Source organism: Scyliorhinus canicula, chromosome 8, assembly GCF_902713615.1.
Source record: "Scyliorhinus canicula chromosome 8, sScyCan1.1, whole genome shotgun sequence".
Classification (NCBI taxonomy): domain Eukaryota; kingdom Metazoa; phylum Chordata; class Chondrichthyes; order Carcharhiniformes; family Scyliorhinidae; genus Scyliorhinus; species Scyliorhinus canicula.
The window spans coordinates 4,928,182-4,950,158 of record NC_052153.1 but is presented as its reverse complement, the minus strand read 5'-3'; the positions used below and the strand labels follow the sequence as shown (position 1 = coordinate 4,950,158).

General features: G+C 49.1%; 1 long non-coding RNA gene across 2 annotated transcripts; it reads right to left on the bottom strand.

Annotated features, from left to right (window-relative positions):
* Positions 1 to 1,055: 1,055 nt before the first annotated feature.
* LOC119970070 lies at positions 1,056 to 21,648 on the bottom strand. 2 transcript variants are annotated; one of them, XR_005461537.1, is made up of 3 exons: positions 21,498 to 21,648; positions 19,239 to 19,384; positions 1,056 to 1,882 (listed from the first exon to the last, which is right to left on the bottom strand). It is a non-coding gene; the product is annotated as an uncharacterized LOC119970070 (long non-coding RNA). The 2 variants fall into 2 exon arrangements; XR_005461538.1 differs by lacking the exon at positions 1,056 to 1,882 and adding an exon at positions 3,908 to 4,040.
* Positions 21,649 to 21,977: the final 329 nt, after the last annotated feature.

Below are 21,977 nucleotides of genomic sequence, written 5' to 3'. Positions count from 1 at the left end.
AATGGGGGCAGTGGGGATTGACAACAAAAGTTGGCCCTGCCAGCAATCACAGTAACTTCATTGCAGTGTTAATGTAAACCTACTTGTGACAATAAATTATTATTATTAATGCCCAAAGAGCATTTAAAGCTTGTTTTTGTTTTTAAGTACACATGCAATTTTCCTTTACTGAGATGAATAACTACAAAACATGTATTTTTAAGAGAAAATGTCTACTTTTTTAAGCTTTTCAAATGTACAGGTATGACGGTAACAACTGGGGGTTACCTGTCCAAGTCCATATCTTTCCATTGGTAATTATTGAATCTAGAGGGAAATTGGTAGTGGAATGTAGAGTGCCTGTCCATCTCAAAGCTGAAAAGAGCCCATTCAAAGATCCAAATGTTAATTTACGGGTATTTAGGAATTACTTCTCCTTTTTCTAAAAAAAAAATAATTATCCCAATTATTCTTTCACTTCAGCCCACTCACCATCTGCTCCACCCACTGCTGGCAGGGAGAGACTCCGGGCCATCTACTCTGTTTTAGTTAGTAGGACTAACAGAACTGGGAAAGAGCTACCACGATCACTGACTGGTGCTGACACAACAGGCAGACAGGAGGAGTGCAGGATAAAAGGGAAAATTGCCATCTTTCAGAAAAAAATAACACTCACCCAATCATTGTAATATCTTAAGGTGGATAAAACCCAGCTGCCTGGAGGGAACTATCCGTTCAAGTACCCAGGACCGTAACACATTTGGTGATTTCAAAACCAAGTCACCTTTTGATTGTGAATAAAAACAGTTGTGCCTGCAATTGCTATTGCCTGGGCGGCAAGGTAGCACTGTTGCTTCACAGCGCCAGGGATCTGGGTTCAATTCCCGGCTTGGGTCACTGTCTGTGTGGAGTCTACATGTTCTCCCCGTGTCTGCGTGGGCTTCCTCCGGGTGCTCAGGTTTCCTCCCACAAATCCCGAAAGACGTGCTTGTTAGGTGAATTGGACATTCTGAATTCTCCCTCTGTGTACCTGTGGCGACTAGGGGATTTTCACAGTAACTTCATTGTGGTGTTAATGTAAGCCTACTTGTGACACTAGTACCCGAACAGGCGCCAGAGTGTGGCGACTAGGGGATTTTCACAGTAACTTCATTGCGGTGTTAATGTAAGCCTACTTGTGATACGAATAAAGATGATTATTTTGGGTCATTTTGTAGAACTTTCTTCCAGGCGATCTGTAAGATGATGTAGCTCCTAACTTTTATAATTTTCGCAGCAAGCACTGTTCAAGCCTGGATCTATCAATGAAACATTAACTAGGTTAAGATAATGTGATTGAAGAGATGGCTAAATGGACTGCCTGCACTGGATATTGGGAAAGGATGTGATGTTGCAGCTGGTGCTCGAAGCCATTTTTATGAAATCGGAATGCATTAAGTTGAGTTGCGTTTTAAGGCTGTCCACAAGGAGGTGGACCATCACTAGCTGCGTTTTAGGGCGAGAATAAGCTGGACAGGACTAAAATGACCTACTTTCAGAAAACCTGCAGCAGCAGCCGCCACCTTCCGGTGCATCCACGAAATGCAAAATGTGGCTGCCTCCGACCCAGCAACCTTGACATTCCTGGAGCCGACAGTGCTGGCAGACACACACACATTAAAAAAAGTATAATTCGAACTGAAACGTAAAGGGGCATTTTTCTGCTGGCCAGTGGGGTAGTGGAAGTGAATTAACATTCAGCACTTACAAAATAAACAGAACAAACCCCAACACCCAAAAAAAAACAATTGCTTCCCCGGATAGATTTTTCCAGCTTGGCTTGTTATTTACTGACCCTAACAGGATTGTAGCGTTGATATTGCAGCTGGTGTGAACTGTTGGTTGGTTTACAACGCTGGCGCTGCTGAATATGACCACCCAATGTGATATCATCCAAGGCAAAATCATGGAATAGAAAATATTTCATTAGACAATAGAATTGGTAATTTGTTACATTTAAAAAAAGCTTCTACTGAAATGAATGCAATGCAATACAAAGTTCCCCTGTGGTTGGGGTTGGGGTTGGGGGGGGGGGGGGGGGGTGGTAAAGGCTGTTAAAACTGTAGGCGGGAACTGCATGTTTTATTTTCTCTCCGTGGGAAGGACGTATTCAATTTTCCAAACAGGATTGTCTGGCTAGAGGTTGTGAAATATGGAGGTCCTTTTTTTAAAACTCGCAGTGAAGTACTCCATAAGTAACGCAAGGTATGAATCGAAGGGGAGTTATTTTCAACCATCTTGATTTAGCTCGAGGGTTTTTTCTTTCTTAATCAGATCGGATTAAAGTGTTGTAAACAAAGTCGCCTGTTTGGTGGGGTGGGAGGGGGAGGGGGGGGGGATGCCATTTCTCTCCCCCTCCCCCTCCGTGATGTCTAAATGCAAAACTAACACATTCGTTTAGAATATTTACAACTTGAGTCACTTAATCAGTGGCTGAAACCTAAAACATGTTCATTAAACTCCCCCCCCCCCCCCACACACAAAAAAATCAAAAATCTACCTAAACCAACACTACAATGTTTAGTTATTTCAGCTGATTTAAATCATTTCAACACTTGGAAAATGTGCAATCTTCACATATGCATTCGGTTTTATTTTTAAAGCTGCCTGCAAACAAAACGAAGAATTAAGAGGAAGGAGACAGCGATTAAATGCCTGTCAATCACAAACACATGACCATGCGCGCCATTACAGGCAATTTGCAAATAAATAATCCCTTGCCACAGCCGCACAGGACTGCACGCAGAATGGTATTAAAGGGAGGGGAGAGGTATTTTAATATAAATCTTTACGAATACCAGTGCACTGTGCATCATATAAAATCGATTTTGATACTCCGGGCCATCATTGCTTGTGAAAACCGCAGCCTCTCGCAACAACAAGCTGGTCTCCGCTCTCTCTGGCCATTGCATTCCGCTTCAGAAACCCCGCTTCTTTGCCGTGCTGTTGCATTGTTCTTTTACGCGTTCTCCGCTCTTTTGATCGGTGTTTTAGTTTGTGGGAATAACGTTAATCTGCGGTGTGGGGAGGGGAGGGAAGAGGGGGAGAATCATCGGGCGGCGTCTCGCTTCCACGCCGCGCCAGGGTTTCGATGCCATGTTTTGCAGAGCCGCCGCGTTCATTTTGCACCCCAGCAAGTTGCAACCGTCAGCAAATACTTGGGAGCAGACTCCCTCTAGGCGGGGAGTGCTGGTATGACAAAATCTCAAGGACGAGAGACTGAAATGAAGCCACTCCCGGGGCGGGGGGGGGGGGGGGGGGGGGGGGAAGAGAGAGACAGTTGCTGCTTTGTTGATTTCATGTGTAGTCTGGTTTGTTTCAAGAATCAAATCTCATCGATTCCACCCCCCCCCCCCCCAAACAAAGGGGCTGCTCACTGGGAGACGAGGGCGCATTGCTTCACCCGAGAGGGTTGTGTGAAATTGTCTACTCACTGATGGCTTAAGTCTCAGATAAACAGATTGCGGGCCTGAGAGCTGGGAGTGGGCGGGAAAGTGGGGCAGGAGATGGGGCCGAATGGCAGCTAAAGCTCGGGGGGGGGGGGGGGGCGCGGTGTACGGTCTCTTCCCCCCCCCCCCCGGCTTCGCTTGCCTTCTCGCTGTGAGAAAGTAGGTTTATTGTTAACTAAATCAGGCTCTTCATCGCGAAGGACAGATCAATACATTGATCATGCACGTTTTCCCCCTTGGGTTATAGTCTGTGCTTCTGGAATTATTTGTGTTTTTAAAATCAGATGTGGTGTTTCACATTGTGTTGCAATTACAGCTGCCGGCACCATCTCAAAATTGCTCTCTTGTAGCAACAGTTTTCTCAATGTCTACTTCCATTTTGTTAAGAACACAGGGGACAGCAGATTAGTGGTTAAACCTCTTTTAAACATGTTGCCACTTCCTTAATCTGTGCCCATCTTCCTCTCAATTCTCATGTTTGTAGCCCCGTCATTCAGGCAGGTATCCGCCCCTGTCACAGTGCTGACTTGTTCTGAATCATGTCGCAAGTCAATGGTGTTACTGTGTTGCCAACTGCAGATATCAAAATAACATTTATGATAGTTACAGTTATTGTTTAAAATACAGGAAATACATTTGGAAAATAACTTGCTGGGTCAGATGGAGATTCTGTTTCAACCCAATTTCTTCTTCAGCCTGGAGGTTGAAAGCAAAGTGAAGTCAACTGTTTCTGCACATTTCGGGAATAGGGATTGGCTATCAATGTTGCTTGTGGAAGTTCAACACCATTTGACTTTCATTTATGTAGTGCATTTAACAGTAAAACGTCCTGGTATGACAACTGCTCAGCCCAAGACGGCAAGAAACTTCAGAAAGTCATGAACACAGCCCAATCCATCACACAAACCTGCCTCCCATCCATTGACTCCAGCTACACATCCCCACTGCCTGGGGAAAGCGGGCAGTATAATCAAAGACCCCTCCTACCCGGCTTACTCACTCTTCCCACTTCTTCCATCGGGCAGGAGATACAAAAGTCTGAGAACACGCACAGATTCAAAATCAGCTTCTTCCCCGCTGTTACCAGACCCCTAAATGACCCTCTTGTGGACTGAGATTATTAATACTACACCCTTGTATGCTTCACCCGATGCCGGTGTTTATGTAGTTACATTGTGTACCTTGTGTTGCCCTATTATTTATTTTCTTTTTATTTTATTTTCATGTACTTAATGATCTGTTTGAGCTGCTTGCAAAAAAATACTTTTCACTGTACCTCGGTACATGTGACAATAAACATATCCAAATCCAAAACACTTCACAGAAGTGATTATCAAATCAATGTGACAACACAGCACAGGAGAGCTAGATCAAAAAGGTAGGACTCAAGGGGCAATGTAAAGAAGGATCAAGAGATGGAAGGGTTTCAGGAGGGAATTCCAGAGCCAGGCTGCCGAAGGCATGGTGGAGCAATTTAAAATTGTGGATGAACAAGGGGCCAGGGTTGGAGGAGTGCAGAGATCCTGTCCGGTTGGAGGAGGTGACAAGAGATAAGACCAAAGCTTTCTTTGTAATCATTCAGCAGTTTGTATCGATGTGACGGACCGCGTTGTCTGTCTTCAGGCTAAACCCATTGTTAAATAATTTTGATCTCTTCCTTGATCTTGGCATCACTTTCACCAAAATCGCTCTTCTGACTCTGGACTACTGGGTTCTTGCAACCTCAATTATCTCCAACCATCCACTCAGCTGCATCTGTTTCATAAATAGGAAAACAGCACGACTGACGATAAGGTGCTAAGGGCAATGCTAATCCCGCCCCGGGAACTTTGTTAATCAAATGATTGGGTATGATGAGACTTGTGATGATCAACAAAACAGCCTTAGAATATCCCAACATTTTTCTTCACTGCTCAGGTGCATGTTTAATTTTGTGATTCACACTCATTCTAGAAAGGCCCGTTGGAATGTTTGCAAAATTTGGGCTTGGCTGTCCAAAGTGGCGATCTTCCATCCCTCCATTCTTTTGACGAGCACAGGGACTGATCTACATCTTTATATTTAAAAAATGTAACTATTTGAGGAGAAAAGAACATGCAGGGCCACTGGCAGGGGAGTGGGATTTGATGAGCTGCTGTTGCAGAGGGACATTGTGGAAATGATGGGCTGAATGGTCTCCCTTGCTGTTACTGTTGTATAATTTTTGCCATGATAATGCAGTCTGTTTAAAATAGGTTATATTTTGTTTCTTAGAACACTGGGGAAAATCATCCTGGCCTTAAGCCTTGACAAATAGATTTGATAATTAGATGTGTTCCCTTCCTCAAATGATTTGTCTCATGTACTGAACTCAAGTGATTCAATCTGATACACAGCAACAAGAAAATCCTGGTTCATAGTTACAAGAGGAGGCCATTCAGGCCTTTGAACCTATCCCACCATTCCTGAGATTGATCTACAAACTTCATCTTGTATCATACCCCCAATACGCTTTGCTGAGCCAAAACCTAACAACCTCAACCTTGAAGTATTCAGTTGACCTGACCAATAAACTTTTTAAAAACTGTTTTTATTGCAAATTTTCATTTATAACCAGCACGGCATCAACATCAAACAGCCCAGAAAACAAATATTACATAATAATCTTTATTGTCACAAGTAGGCTTACATTAACACGGCAATGAAGTTACTGTGAAAATCCCCTAGTCACCCCACTCTGGCGCCTGTTCGGGTACACAGGGAGAATTTAGTATGTCCAAATTACTTAACAGCCCCTCTTTTTGGACTTGTGGGAGGAAACCCACGCAGACACGGGAAGAACGTGCATATTCCACAGTAACCCAGCGGGAATTGAACTTGGGACCCTGGTGCTGTGAAGCCACTGTGGTAACTACTGTGCTACCATGCCGCCTGCCGCCTGAGCTGGTGAGCCAAAAGATGGCCTCCCCATACTGATAAACCACCCTTCTCGGGGGCAGCAGTTGGCCCACCGCCTTCCCTGTGAATCCCAAGTCAAACTGCATTTGCAACTGCTTCCCAGTTGCCAGAGACTCTGGAGTACGATCTTCTGAATAGCGACGATCTGCCTCCAAAATCAGACCCACGGTTGTTGCTGTTCTGTCCTCGCAGTCCTATCTAAATGCACCTTGTAGGAGATTATCTCTCTCTCTCTCTCCCCCTCTCCCCCCCCCCCCCCCCCCCCCCCCCCCCACCCCTTACAACCGGCTTAAGGGCCTTCCACAGTGTGGAAGGAGAGACCAAATAGTTCCTGTTAAACCTAATATATTCCTCGATGGTCGCAGATGCACAGTCATAAACCTTTCTCCTCTAGTAACGACATAGCTAACCTCCATGGCGAGCGCTGACTGGGATCCATCTCCAACACCAGGACCACAAAAGCGTAGAGCATGATCAGAGATTACTATTGAATATTCCGCCCATTTAACCCACGGGAGAAGGGACCTACCTAGTCGAAAGAAGTCAATCCTGGAATAGACCTTATGCACTTGGGAAATGTATGAAAACTCCTTATGGCTTGGGTGTGGAAATCTCCATGAGTCTGCTCCCTCCGAGGCCAGAAACGCCTTCGCCACTCCTGACAGATCCAATGATTTAGGCCTGGACTGGCCCACTTTAGGATCCAGTACATAATTAAAGTCCCCTCCCAGAACCAGCTGGTGCGTACCTAGATCAGGAATGGAAGCCAACAGGGGCGGCACGGTAGCATAGTGGTTAGCACTATGGCTTCACAGCTTCAGGGTCCCAGGTTCAATTCCCGGCTTGGGTCACTGTCTGTGCGGAGTCTGCACGTTCTCCCCGTGTCTGCGTGGGTTTCCTCTGGGTGCTCCGGTTTCCTCCCACAAGTCCCAAAAAACGTGCTATTAGGTAATTTGGACATTCTGAATTCTTCCTCCGTGTACCCGAACAGGTGCCGGAATGTGGCGACTAGGGGCTTTTCACAGTAACTTTGTTGCAGTGTTAATGTAAGTTGACTTGTGACAATAAAGATTATTATTATTATTATTAATAAAAGCCAAATCATCCAAGTTGGGGCCAGTACCACCAATGTACCTGCCAGAGACCCACTGGCCACCACGTATCTACCATTAGGATCTGCCACGATTCTGCTGACCAACAAGGAAACCGGCTTGTTACCCAAAATTGACACACCTCAGGCCCACCCATCAAAGCCCACGTGAAACACAGGTCCCACCCCCCTCTGTAGTCTGGTCTGATCTGTTACCCACAGGCGAGTCGCCGGTAGAAGCACCACTGCAGCATTTAGATTCCCTAGGTGAGCAAAAAATGTCAACCTCTTCAATGGGCCACCCAACCCCATTACATTCCAGGTGACCAAACAAATTAGGCCCCCCCCCCCCCCCCCCCCCCCGGAATCAGCCATTGACACAGTCAGGGACTACTAAGTAAAAACTCAAAGCGTACAGGCCCTCCCAAGATGGCCGCCAAACCCACTCCCAGATAAAACAAAGAAAGTCCTATCCTCATTATCAGCAAACTAACCCCTTCCCCCCGCCCCACTCTCATCTAAAACCCCACCCAAAGACACAAACTGAAACCAAACCCAAGATCCAAAGTCCCGAGTCCCAACCCAGAAGCTATGTCCGCCAAACTTGACCAAACCAATTCAATGGCTGCAGTTCTTCCCCCATCTTACTCCTGTTCGCTAGCTAGCCTTGTTTATTGCTAGTTAGGCAGTTCCCCCCCTACAGAACAAAGAAAAAGACAACAACATAGTCCACCTCGGGGATAAAACAACCCTCATAGTACAGATGCCATCATAAAAATCCCCCATCAACCCCACAAACAGAAACACAAATTTTATCAACAAATATGAATAACTATATACAGAATATCCCAACATCCTTCCCAACCCACATACATTAAAGATCTCATACAACACATTCAACTAGACCCAGGTCCATGCTTTATAATGAAGTAGGACTCACATGTGACCCACAACCTTGCCAGGTACACCAACACGAACCAAACTCCTTTCTTATACAGACCGGCCTTAACCTTTGTAAAGGCCGCCCTCTTCCTTGCCAGCTCAGCTCCCACACCCTGGTAAATCCTCACAAGATTTCCGTCCCACCGAGTCGCATTGCTTTTTGATCTACTTCAGGACCCTCAGTAGAATCGAATAATGATCGCATTCGGCCGAAACTCCTGCCAAAATGTCCGATGAGCCCTTTCTAGCTCTGGAGGGGACGGGAGACAACACCCGCCAATCATCTTCTCAAACACCTGCTAAATATATTCCGTGGAATTCTGGTCCTCCTCTCCATCCAGCAATCCCACGACTCTGAGATACTGCCTCCTTGACGGATTCTCAAATCATTTAAGTTAGCCTTCAATCCCTTATTCTCATTGGCCTCCACCGCTCTCTTGGCTTCCGATGACGCAAGCTGCACACCATGCCTTGTCAATGCCTTCTCCACGCCCTCCAGTACCTGGCTATGCTTCTTTACTGCCTTGGCGATCATATCAAGTATCACCCGGACGCCGCCCAGCGCTTCCTCAATTGATTTTCATAGACTCTCCAACACCAACTTCCATTGCTTGTCAAATGTCCGATGTCCGCAGCCCAGGGGCTGGTTTAGCTCACAAGGCTAAATCGCTGGATTTTAAAGCAGACCAAGCAGGCCAGCAGCACGGTTCAATTCCCGTACCAGCCTCCCCGGACAGGCGCCGGAATGTGGCGACTAGGGGCTTTTCACAGTAACTTCATTGAAGCCTACTCGTGACAATAAGCGATTTTCATTTCAAGTGTTTGTCAAACTCCTTTGCGGGCACACCCAAAAGCATGTCCACTGTTGTTGGGGCAGCCGTCACCAATAACGCTTCCGCCGCCATTTTCTCTGCTGACGAACTGCACAAAGCCTCCGACTCCACCGAAGAATTATCTTCTGCGGGTTTTTCTTTTCTTTTCCTTTTTTTCCAATTAAGGGGCAATTTAGTGTGGCCAATCCACCTAGCCTGCACATCTTTGGGTTGTGGGGGCGAAACCCACGCAAACACAGAGGAGAATGTGCAAACTCCACACAAACAGTGACCCAGAGCCGGGATCGAACCTGGGACCTCGGCACCGCGAGGCAGCAGTGCTAACCACTGCGCCACCGTGCTGCCCCAGTTTTCTTTTCTTTTTTGTCAGGTGATCGGTGCGGGAACCCTGTATTACTGATCCAGAATGCTTTCCTGCAAAACCTCCTGAAAACAAAACGTGATCCTTGTCACAGCTACCTAGTCAGAAACCTCCCCTCATATGCCGCCAGCGGAAGTCTTATAAAACTCTTGTCCATCAGTTGGTGAAGGAAGTGACCAGAAGTCAATCTTTAATCAGTATTAGATTTATTCACAAAGGAAACAATTCTCCCATTTTGACATCAAGTGCTGTGGCCGGGTGGGCGGGAATGTGGGTTATTTCCCGCTGCGGCGGGCGGCGGAGAAACATGGCTAATCTTCCGGCCCCGACCTCATTAATTTTGCACCCAGGTGTTTCATGCCGTGCTCCGTGACGGAACAAGCCTGGATAGCACGTATTCTGCCGTTGAGTCTGGGTGCCATATTGACCCACTATTGAAGAAAGGTTGACTTCGTGAAAATGGATCGATGTCCAGGAACATTCAGGCTGGATGATGGACCCTCCCCAGGACACCTAATCTGGAAGATCCGTACTGCAGATGCTTCCCCGACCCCCAGTGCTGTGGTGTTCGATGGTCCAGGGTTGCGGGTAACCTCCATCCTGAACTCCGAAGGCAGCCCCAAGCATTGTTCAGATGAGTGTTGACATCTGCCCGCCACATTGTCCCGAACCGGCTTGTTTTCCCACCACATCGTGGAGAATCTAGCTTGAGGGGTCGGGGGGGGGGGGGGGGGGGGGGGGGGGAATCAGGCCTTCATTTACATCCCATTAATCTTATTATGCAAATAAGACTCACGCCAGCCTCTAGCGGGGTTTCTGACCCACCATGACGGGCACCAGCAGCAGATCTTGCTGTAAATTCACGCTGGCGTGAAACTGATTTCTGGCCAGCCCGCCATTTTCTTCTCCCCACACCTGCCATTGAATCTGCCAGCGCGGGATTGGGAGAATCCACCCTATATGTATAGCTCCTAACATAGGGGGCGGGGGGGGGGGGGTCTTGCTGGTGCCTCGGCGCAGATCCAGGTTCGAGTGCCACACCAGGACTTGATGGCCAAGGGAGATGTGTTTACAACGTGGTGAAACAGGTTGAGTATCAACTTGTAAATACTTCCAACACAAACCAATGGCAGGCGATAAGAGCGGAAGAGATGGGCGGCATAGTGGTTTGCACTACTGCCTCACGGCGCCAAGGACCCGGGTTCGATCCCGGCCCGGCCCTGGGTCACTGTCTTTGTGGAGTTTGCACATTCTCCCCCATGTCTGCTTGGGTCTCACTCCCACAACCCAATGATGTGCCCAGGTAGGTGGATTGACCACGCTAAATTGCCCCCTCATTAAAAAAAGAGCAGGAAACCGCTGGTAGCAGAACTAGGGGGCATAGCCTCAAAATAAGGGGAAGTAGATTTAGGACTGAGTTTAGGAGGAACTTCTTCACCCAAAGGGTTGTGAATCTATGGAATTCCTTGCCCAGTGAAGCAGTAGAGGCTCCTTCATTAAATGTTTTCAAGATAAAGATAGATAGCTTTTTGAAGAATAAAGGGATTAAGGGTTATGGTGTTCGGGCCGGAAAGTGGAGCTGAGTCCACAAAAGATCAGCCATGATCTCATTGAATGGCGGAGCAGGCTCGAGGGGCCAGATGGCCTACTCCTGTTTCTAGTTCTTATGTTCTTATATTCTTATTATGAAAGATTTGGTTAGTCACATGCTGGGAAAAAATTGAACCCTCAGCTACCCAGCATGCCTGTAAAAGTGCATGTTGCCATGGCAACCCAGACACTTTGATGGGGTCCATTAGCTGGACAACTCGTCCAGCTAATGGTTGGTGCCAACAGCACAGGGTTTGATCCATGTTCCAGCTGGTGTGGATTTGGGACCAGCCGCTTTGTCCTACACATGGTGGAGATTGTGGTTCAGACTAGAACAGAAGGAGGAGGAGCTCCTAACTCTACAATGCACACCAAAGTATCTCTATAAACAAAAAACGAATAAACCACCCCATAAAGGGGAAGTGTCTCTTTATACTCTTTCAAGCTAAAAACAAATTAACCAATTGGCAGACCAGTAAGGGGCATTGTTTAATTGTAAAAACTTTAAAGGAAACTTAATAAATTCAGATGTCGTTCGCAGGGCTGATGATGGAGTCCAGCCCTTGTGGTGCCCACGAGTAGCAGAGAGCCTCAAGCAAACTTGTGCACACCACATGTTCCAATCTCCGGGGACCCCAGAGACATCAAATCTGATAACAACACATTAAACTAATTCCCAAACTAAGGTGATAGCTCCAGGACACCCATGACATAATCTTTTCAAAACCTATAAACAAATCAACTAATTGAAAACCCAACGAAAGCCCCTGAAAGGGCTTGAGTAAAGTAAATCATGGTAGCATGGTGGTTAGCATCAATGCTTCACAGCTCCAGGGTCCCAGGTTCGATTCCTGGCTGGGGCACTATCTGTGTGGAGTCTGCACGTCCTCCCCGTGTGTGCGTGGGTTTCCTCCAGGTGCTCCGGTTTCCTCCCACAGTCCAAAGATGTGCGGGTTAGGTGGATTGGCCAGGCTAAATTGCCCTTAGTGTCCTAAAAAATAATGTTAATGGGGGTTGTTGGGTTACTGGTATAGGGTGGATACGTGGGCTTGGGTAGGGTGATCATTGCTCGGCACAACATTGAGGGCCGAAGGGCCTGTTCTGTGCTGTACTGTTCTAATTCTAATTCTAAAAAACAATTTAAAAAGGGACCTTAACAAATATGAAATTCAAAAGGAGATTAACAATTTACATTAAAATGCAATCACTGGGGGTGACAATCGACGATGCACCCCAGCCCCTGTAATGCCCACTAGTCTCGGAAAGCCTGCTGGTGGACATCACATTCTCCCTCTCCAGGGCCACCTGGATGTGAACGTAGCTGCAGGACAGGGGCAGACAGTAGGTCAGATAACTCACTTGCCCGCCCATTGCCTGGACCTGTTAATGGCGAACTTGGCCAGGCTCAGGAGCAGATGGGAGAGGAGCCGGAAGGGGAAGGAGGCCGTGCAGGTGGGAAGGGAACAGGCGGGAGGGGGAGCAGACAAGAGGGGGAGCAGACAGGAACTGGAAGAGGGGGGACAGATGGGAGGGGGAAAGGGGAGGAACAGACAGTGTGGGGGACAGGCAGGGAGGTGAACAGGCAGGAGGGGGGTGAACGGGGCGGGTGTGTGAACAGGTGAGGGGGCATGTGGTCAAGTAACCGTTTAATGAATGCCCTTCACCTGCATATCCTTAACCTTAATTTCTGCAATTAAACCTAGCCATAATCTCAACAGCTCGAACGGAGAGAATTCCAGGGTCCGGAATCTCCGGTTGCTGATGCTGAATTCGTGTTCGGTGATCGGCCGGAGAATCACTGTTCCCGACCAAATCGGGGACGGGCCACTTTCGCAATGCTCCGCCCCCTCCAAAACGGCACAGCGACGGCCTCAGGGCATTGCCTGAGGCCTGCCCCCCCCGGTGCTCTGCCCCAGACCGGTCGGGTTCCCGACGGCGTCGGATGCAGGTGGTCTCATCCGTCGGGAACGCGACGTAGCGGCCGCAGACTCAGTCCAGCGCTGCCACAGTCGGGGGAGGGCCGATCCGCGGGCAGGGGTTGGGAGCACTGTGGAGAGGGTAGGCCGGGGCGCGCGAGCCTACCGGGGGGGGACTATTTCACGGGCTGGCTCCGCTGTGTAGCATGGCACGGCCACGGACCCGCCAATTCTCCGGGCCGTATCGGCAGCTAGAGCCGGGTGCTCTACGCTGCCGCCATGCTTGCCCCCAGCAAAACGGGGAACCGGTGGCCATTTTACGCCATTTTGTCTGGCCGTTCCCTCGCTGGCGTGGGGACATAGCCTCAGAATCGGAGAATCCAGCCCCACATTTCCACCAGCCTTTGTGAGAAAAACCTCTACCTTTTAAAAACTTTTTTTTATTGAACTTTTATCATTTTATACAAATCACAACCCCAATAAACAAATTAAATAACAACAGTCATGTAAAACAATTCTCCCCCCGATCCAGAACTATCCACCCCCTCCCCCACTAACAGCTAACAGTACCAAGTCCTTAAAGTGCACTATGAACAGTCGCCATCTACTGAAGAGCCCGTCATTCAGCCCCTTCATCGGATACTTGACCTTCTCAAAAAACAAACACTTCATCAGATCAGCCAGTCACGCTGCGGCTGGGTGGTGCCGCCTGCCTCTAACTTAACAGGATCCGCCCCCGGACAGCAACTAGGTGAATGCCAAAGCATCCGCCCTCACTCCTGTCCAGAGCTCTGGCTGATTCAACACTCCAAATGCTGCTACCAACGGGCATGGCTCTAAATCCACATTCTGGGTGGTCGATATGGTGCTGAAAAAAGGCGCCCAAAAAAACCCACCAGCTTAGGGCAGGACTAGAACACGTGGGTATGGTGAGCAGGCCTTCTCGAGCACCGCTCTCTTATCCACCACCCCCTCAAAAAAAACGACTCATCCTGGCCCTGGTCAGGTGTACCCTAAACACTACCTTTAGCTGAATCGGGCACAGCCTCGCACAAGATGACGTCGCATTCACCCTGCGGAGGACCTCACTCCACACCTCTTCCTCCAAAATGGGTCCCAGATCCGTCTCCCACCTCTACTTCTTCCACGGAAAACTGCTCTTTGTCCATGATCTGCCATATATCCCGGACGTGCGGCCCTTCCCCAACGCCTCACACAAGAGTATCCTTTCCAGCAAAGTAGATGGCAGTGCCTCCGGGAATGTCAGAAATGCCCACCAAACAGAATCCCGCATCTGAAAATACCTGAACACTGTCTGTGTGGAGTTTGCACTTTCTCCCCGTATCTGTGTGAGTTTCCTCCAGATGCTCCGGTTTCCTCCAGTGTAGGTTAGGTGGATTGGCCATGCTAAATTCTTCCTTAGTGTCCAAAAGGTTAGGTGAGGTTACTGGGTTATAGGGATAGGGTGGAGGCGTGAGCTGAAGTAGTGCTCTTTCCAAGGGTTCGTGCAGACTCGATGGGCCAAATGGCCTCCTTCTGCACTGTAAATTCTATGATAGATTTCTATGATAGACACCGCCCTCAATTTACAATGCTGATGGATGTGCCGCCATATTTTTAACATGGAGACCATCACCTGGTTCAAAGACCTAACCACAAAATATTCACTTTTCCCAACATATATACCCTGAAAAGGAGCTGAACCTCTTCAATATTCCCAATATATCCCCCATAACTGACCCTAGAATTTCTCACCTATAGCAGCAAATCATCCACTCACAGGGCACCCTAAGCTCTACCACACCGTTCCCCCCTCCCCCTCCTCCCCTCACAATCCCTTTTCACTTATCAGAGGCCCTCATAGCGATTACCAATGGTTCAATCGCCAAGGGGAACAGAAGAGGGGATGTGGACATCCGTGCTCGCCCCCTGTACAACATAAACGACCCCAAACTCAGGTTGTTCATTCTCACACTCGCAGACGATGCATCATAACAGCCTAACCCATGACACAAACCCTGGACCCATCCCAAACTTCTCTAACACCGCAAACAGGTAGTTCCATTCAACCCCGTCGAATGTCTTTTCTGCATCCAGGGACACTATTACCTCCGAATCAGGCTCCAACTCCGGTGTGAGAACCACGTTAAGTAACCGCCTCACATTGGCTGACAACTTCCTACCCTTCACAAATCCCATCTGGCCTTCCCCTAATACCTCCGGGATGCATAATTCCAGCCGCAATGCCAAGATCTTGGCCAACAGTTTTGTATCCACGCCAATTAAATATATTAGGTGGTACGGCACACACTCTGTGGGGTCCATGTCCTTCTTCAGAAGGAGGGAGATGGATGCCTGCCCCAGTGTCTCGGGGAGACACCCTCACACCAATGAGTTGTTAAACATCCCCAGCACCAACATGGTCAGCTGATCTGCAAACCTCTGAGAGAACTCTACCGGGAATCCGTCCGGCCCCGGCGCCTTCCCCGTCTGCATGTTTCCCGAGGCCCCGCGGACCTCCTCCAGCCCCATCGGTGCCTCCAATTCTTCCCGCATCTCCTCCCCCAACCTGGGGTAACTCCAACCCCTCCAAAAACTCCCCCAACCCCTGCTCTTCTCCTGGCGCCTCCGACCTCTAGATCCCCTCATAAAAGGACCAAAACACCTCGTTGACCTTTTCTGGGGCAGAAACCAGCCAACGCCCCCCCAGCCCTGTACCTGCACAATCTTCCTCGCAGCCTCTTGTCACCTCAATTGATGAGCAAACAGATGGCTGGACATCTCCCCATCCCCTTTAAGCGCCTCAGCTGGCGCACCACCCCGACCCGTGGATAGTACGTCAAAATTCATTTGCAGTTTTTTAGATGGGTTGTGGTACCTGCCTAAATACTGGTTAACAAGGCATGATGTCAGAAAGATTAACTTTTTACACATTTAATACTAGAAAGCAGGTTGAACTTCACTTGAACCTGAGACACTGAGGAGTGAAGTGGTGCAAATCAAACAAAGGTAGGTTTTCTTCTCTCTTGGTAAAGTTGTAGGATTTGAGATAGTTCCGTCAACAATAATATATAACTTGAAGACTTCTAATTAAATTGCAGACACAAAGTGTCTCACAGAGATAAAGTTAGTTGGACAGATAAAATTTACTGATGCGCTGGTATAGTTTTAATTGGAATCGCAACCTTGAAGGAGAGTGAAGCATTGATCAGCCTGTCTTATTTTTTAGTTACTTCCACAAGACATTGACAACATGGAGGTGATCCGGGATGTTGGAAGGTTGTAGGGAGCTGGTGGTGGAGAAATCAAACAGCCAGCGGCTACTGGAAGCTGGAAAGTCACACACAGTTCCTCTCTCCAGATCGTCACACACACGTGATGTACATTAGCTTCTGGCTATCTTTTAGCCAGGACTAAAGTTCTTTAGCACAACGCCGAATTAGACTGTGCTCTTCGCTCAGATTGCCCACATAAAATGGACAATCAGGATCAGGCCTGATTGTGGTGGCGTAGGGGTTATGTTAGTGAATGACTAATAAAGAGGCAAGGATTGTTATGGCAGGAATATGAGTTAACTCCCACTGGAGCAGCTTCTGATACTGAATTCAGTTAGAAATAAAGAGGCTAGTATTCGTAAATGCGACCATGAAACTATTGGAATGTTGCAAAAATCCAACAAGATTTAGTAAAGTCTCCTCTAACACATTAATTTCTGGCAGCTCAGAACTTTGCGATTCCTCGCTCCCGCAGTCCTCCCTTTCTCCTCCTACTGACAAACCTCAGGGCCCATATTTGACATTCCGAGACACCGCTTCAACAACAGCAACATGTATTGCACCTTCAATGTGATCAAATGTCTCAAGGTGTTTCACAGGAACGTTAGGAAATAACATTGGACACTGGGCCACATAAGGAGATATTAGGACAGGTGACCAAAATATTGGTCAAAGTGGTAGATTTTAAGGAGGGTCTTAAAGGAGGAAAACAATACAGAAGTTTCAGGAGGGATGTCCAAGGCATGGTCACCATAGCAGGGTGATTAAAATTGGGATGTTCAGGATGGCAGAACTGGAGGTTAAGGGCTGCTGCGGGGAGCCGAGGCGGCTTCTGTTTAAGCAACGCCTCAATTTTTAAATTTGCATTCGTTTTCAAAATTCCTCCAAGGCCTCAACCTATTTCTGTAAACTTCTCCGAAGTTTACAGAAATAGGTTGAGGCCTTGGAGGAATTTTGAAAACAAATGCAAATTTAAAAATTGAGGCGTTGCTTAAACAGAAGCCAAAGAAGGTCATTGTGCACAGGGGAAATGGGCGAATGCAACTGAGTGAATGGGACTATGGGCACGATTCAATGGCCTTGTTGCGAAAGTGTGACGAGGCTGGTGAATAGCGGGAAAGGTGAAAAACGAGAATTGCGGCAGGGGCCAAACAGTTTGCGATGCAACCGGCCCACTCCCATAGGCGAAACCGGGATCCCGCCGTAGCGGGGCGAGAAACCAATAATCACCACTTAAGCCCTATTTCCATACAATTAATGAGAGCCACCCCTTATCCAACGGCCTCCCATCCTTCAGTGGCCTCCCCAGCAAGTGGTCACGTTGGCGCCAATTAGTACTCTTTTTGAAAAACATGAACCTGGCAGAAGGGCTGCTGCGGGAAGCTGAGGCAGTGAGTAGCCATCTTTGCTGACAGGCAAATAGCCCGGGGGCCCTGGACATGCTGCCCCTGTGCTTGGGGAGGTGGGGGGCAACCAGTGGGTGTAGCTCTGGTTGGGGTGGGACGCCACAGGGGTTGGGGTATTGGGGCTGGGGGAGGGATATCGGAACGGGGAGTGGGGGGGGCTCTGCTTGGGGGCACAACCATGCGCGTGTCCTCCATGCCAACCCTTGGATAATGTGTACCGGTTCCGAGGGCAGCCCTAGTCCCTGCCTGTCTCTCCCACCGACCACCCATAACTCGCACTGACCATGGAGGCCTGTTGCCGTGCGGCTGAAGGCTATTGCTTAAGGGAATTAGCAATCATAGTTAACTGAGCACTTCACACATTCCAAGGGCATCCCCATGGGTAGACAGACGATGTAGCATGTGGGGCTCATTGCCAGGCATCCCAGTCATACCTTGATGCATGGACACTGCGTGAGACAGCACCACAGACACAGCAGCAAACCTCCGAACTACCACAGGATGGGCACATGTCGGCGGCTGGGATATGGCAACATTCTGTTTAGTGTCTGGGGTGCAGGGTGTGGGGTTCGGTGAGCAGAGCCCCCCTGCTGCGGTCGGGTGTGGGGGGGGGGGGAAGGCATGCTGGGTGGGGGGGAAACGGTAATGGTGGTGGTGGAGTGGGCCCCATGTCTGGGGGATGGGGCATGGGATTGGTGGTCACCCTGCAGCGCAGAGCAAAGAGCCAAAGGTGCCATACTGGTTGTGGCGAGGGTTTTTAAATTTGTCGCAGACAAGCGTAGACCACTGCCCCACTCTCCTGATGGTGCTCCACCGCGGTCGCCACCCTAGCAGTGTTAGCCTCGTTGCCACTTATTGCTGGCATCATCTCCTGCACCCCTGGCCTCTGGGACTCCTCCAATCGGCTAAGGACCTGCTGGAGGGTGGCTGACATCCCCTCTGAATATCACAGCCGCTCCCTAACGAAACATCAGCTCCGGGTAACCCTGTTCCAGAGGCTCAGCATCAGGCTGGGACCCAGATGGGTCCTGGGATCCAGCAGACCTCCGACTGCTGTCTCGCCTGGGCGTTCCTGCCGCCACCTGATGTGCATCAGCAACTGTGTGATGCTCACCAGGTTGTGCCCCAGAAGCCTGACCACTAACGTTGGCCGCCGAGGTGTGTGTCTCTGCGCTGGTGGAGGGTGGGGATGACAGCTGTGACACCTCAATGGTGGCATCCTCGGAGCTCTCCTCCGAGGTGTCCTCATGGGAGGCAGGGCGAGGGCACCAGCCCGGATGGGCCGGCTTCGTGGGCTTGGGGTCCTGCAGGAGAATGGTGAGTGGGAGGGATGGGTCAGTCTTTATGACATTAACAACTCACATGTGACAGGTCATCTGGGTGGAGCCCAGCGCATCCTCACCTCTACGGTGTGTACTGACCTCCGTATTGTTGACCGTTCTTTCCTCGGATGTTAGGATGTCCCCTAAAATCCAGGCCCGTTCCTTGAATGTGGTGAGGATTCTGATGTGCGGCCCACTGCTGTCAGCCTGGGCCCTCCATCTCGACGGTTGTGGGCCAAATTCTCCTGTGGTAACACAGAAAGGGCATCGTTAGCCGCACCTGGGGAATGGAGAGCTGCTGAGGGCGAGGAGGGTTGCGGGGGTGGTTCAGGGGTGTGGGAAGGTTTCGTGGTGGGGGGGGCGTCCGGTGACAATTCACACGTGCGGCCCAGTGTAGGTCGTTGACCTTCTTGTTGCACTGGAGGCCAATCCTCCTCATCATCATGCTATTTCCAAGGGCTGGTACAGACTTGATGGGCCGAATGACCTCCTTCTGCACTGTAAATTCTATGACTCCAGACAGACAGTGACCCAAGCCGAGAATCAAATCTGGGTTCCTGGCGCTGTGAAGCAACAGTGCTAATCGCTGTGCTACTGGGCCGCCCAGTGAGAGCATCAGAGCGGATTATGTGCTTAAGTCTCTGTCATGGCACAGGAACCCGAATCTTCTGACTCAGAGACAAGAGGTACCCATTGACTCATGGAGGTTACAAACTAGATCAAATCTTCTGATTTACATGTACCTCCATGAGTGGTCTCTGATACTGACCTGTCGTAGACACCCAAACCCTATAACCCAGAGGGATCGGGTCCAATTTTAACTTAATAGCCTCACCCCTACTGCCGTTTTGACAACTACTTCAGTACTAGGAGGTAAGTTTGGGATGTACATAGAATCCCAAAAGTGCAGGAGGAGGCCATTCAGCCCATCGAATCTACACTGACCCAGCGAAAGAGCATTCTTTTTTTTAAATGTATTTTATTCAAACAGTTACAAACCATAACTAATCCAGGGTACATCCTCCCCAACTCACAATTTTACAGTCTGTACAGGTTTTTCCCATCCCCCCCCCCCCCCCAACACCGTGACGAACAGCTGCTCAAACATGACCACGAACAGTCCCCTCCTTGTCTCAGTTGATACTTGGTTTTCCACACCCAGAGGAAGTCATACAGGTCCCCTAGCCAGGCCACTACCCACGGTGGCGTTGCCAACCATCATTCCAATAAAACATGACATCGGCCTTCCTCCCCTCCATCAGCTCCGGCTTCTCCGATATCCGGCAGATCTCCACCCCACAGGGTCCGGCCCGACCTCCTCCCCCACAATCTTTGTCACTGTCCCGAACACCAACGTCTTTCGGCCAAAGAACATACGCGCGTGGTTTGCAGGTCCTCGCCCACACTTCTCGCACTCGTCTTTCACCCCCTGAAAGAACCCACTCATCCTCGCCCGAGTCATATGCACCCTGTGAACCACCTTAAACTGTATCAGACTCATCCTCGCACACGAGGTGGTCGAGTTCACCCTGCATAATGCCTCACTCCACACTCCCCAATCTATCTCCCCTCCCAGCTCCTCCTCCCACTTCCCCTTGATCCTCACCATCTGCACAGACCCCTGCTCTCCCAACCATCCATACATGTCCGCAATCCTGCTCTCTCCTTCCACATCCAGAAGCAGCAACCGTTCCAATAGGGCATACATCGGCAGCTTGGGGAACCCTTTCCACACCTTCCGTGCAAAGTTCCTTACTTGTAAATATCTAAATTTCCTCTCTGGAACTCTACCCCCTCCCTCAGCTCTATGCTTGCAAACCATTTTTCCAGGTACAAAAGCCTCACCCTCCCCATCCAGGTCCACTCCCCAGCCTATCTGCCCTATCTCGGTAACCTAACCTGCACATCGCTTGACACTAAGGGTAATTTATCATGGCCAATCCACCACACCTGCACACCTTGGACTGTGGGAGGAAACCGGAGCACCCGGAGGAAACCCACGCAGACTCGGGGAGAACGGGCAAACTCCATCCAAGGCCGGAATCGATCCCAGATCCCTGTCACTGTGAGGCAGCAGTGCTAACCACTGTGCCTATTGTCTGTATTGTCTACTTATTTGTTTCACTGATTAGGAGATCACAAGTCTTCAAAGTAAATGTCTTCAACCTATATAAAATATTTGGCATATATATATATATACAAATGAATTTGGCACCAGAGAGCTTTGTCGAGACATTACATACAATTTATTTTTCGGGAATGTTTTGAAGGCCATTAATCTAAGTTATTGTTAATAATTATTGTGCTGTAGCGCAGGAGGATTATCTATCCAAAACACACTTTTTACAAAGTGCTTACCCGAGCATGGAGCTCTGAGGTTCAGGAATAATTCCCCCTGACTCTGTTGCAGTGCCAAAGTGTTCCTGGCCCCCACTGCTCAGACGCTCCTGATCCCCTGTCCCAGTCATTCCTCCGTCACTGGCGAATGCTGGTCTTGCCAAGGATGCCCACACTCTGCAAGTAAATTAATGCCAGTGTAGTGAGTTAACATCCTGAATTTGTGGTTAAGGCGTATTGCTGCAGCAGAGTAGAACCTTTGCTGTGACTAAACCATGTTGTTTATATCTAATCTGGGAACAGTTGTGCATCTCAACCTAACCTTGGATATAGAGAATTTTTGCAGCCTGGAAACAAGGTATTTGGCCCAATAGGTACATGCTCGACACAGACCCCTCCCACCCAATAGGTACATGCTCAACACAGACCCCTCCCACCCAATAGGTACATGCTCGACACAGACCCCTCCCACCCAATAGGTACATGCTCGACACAGACCCC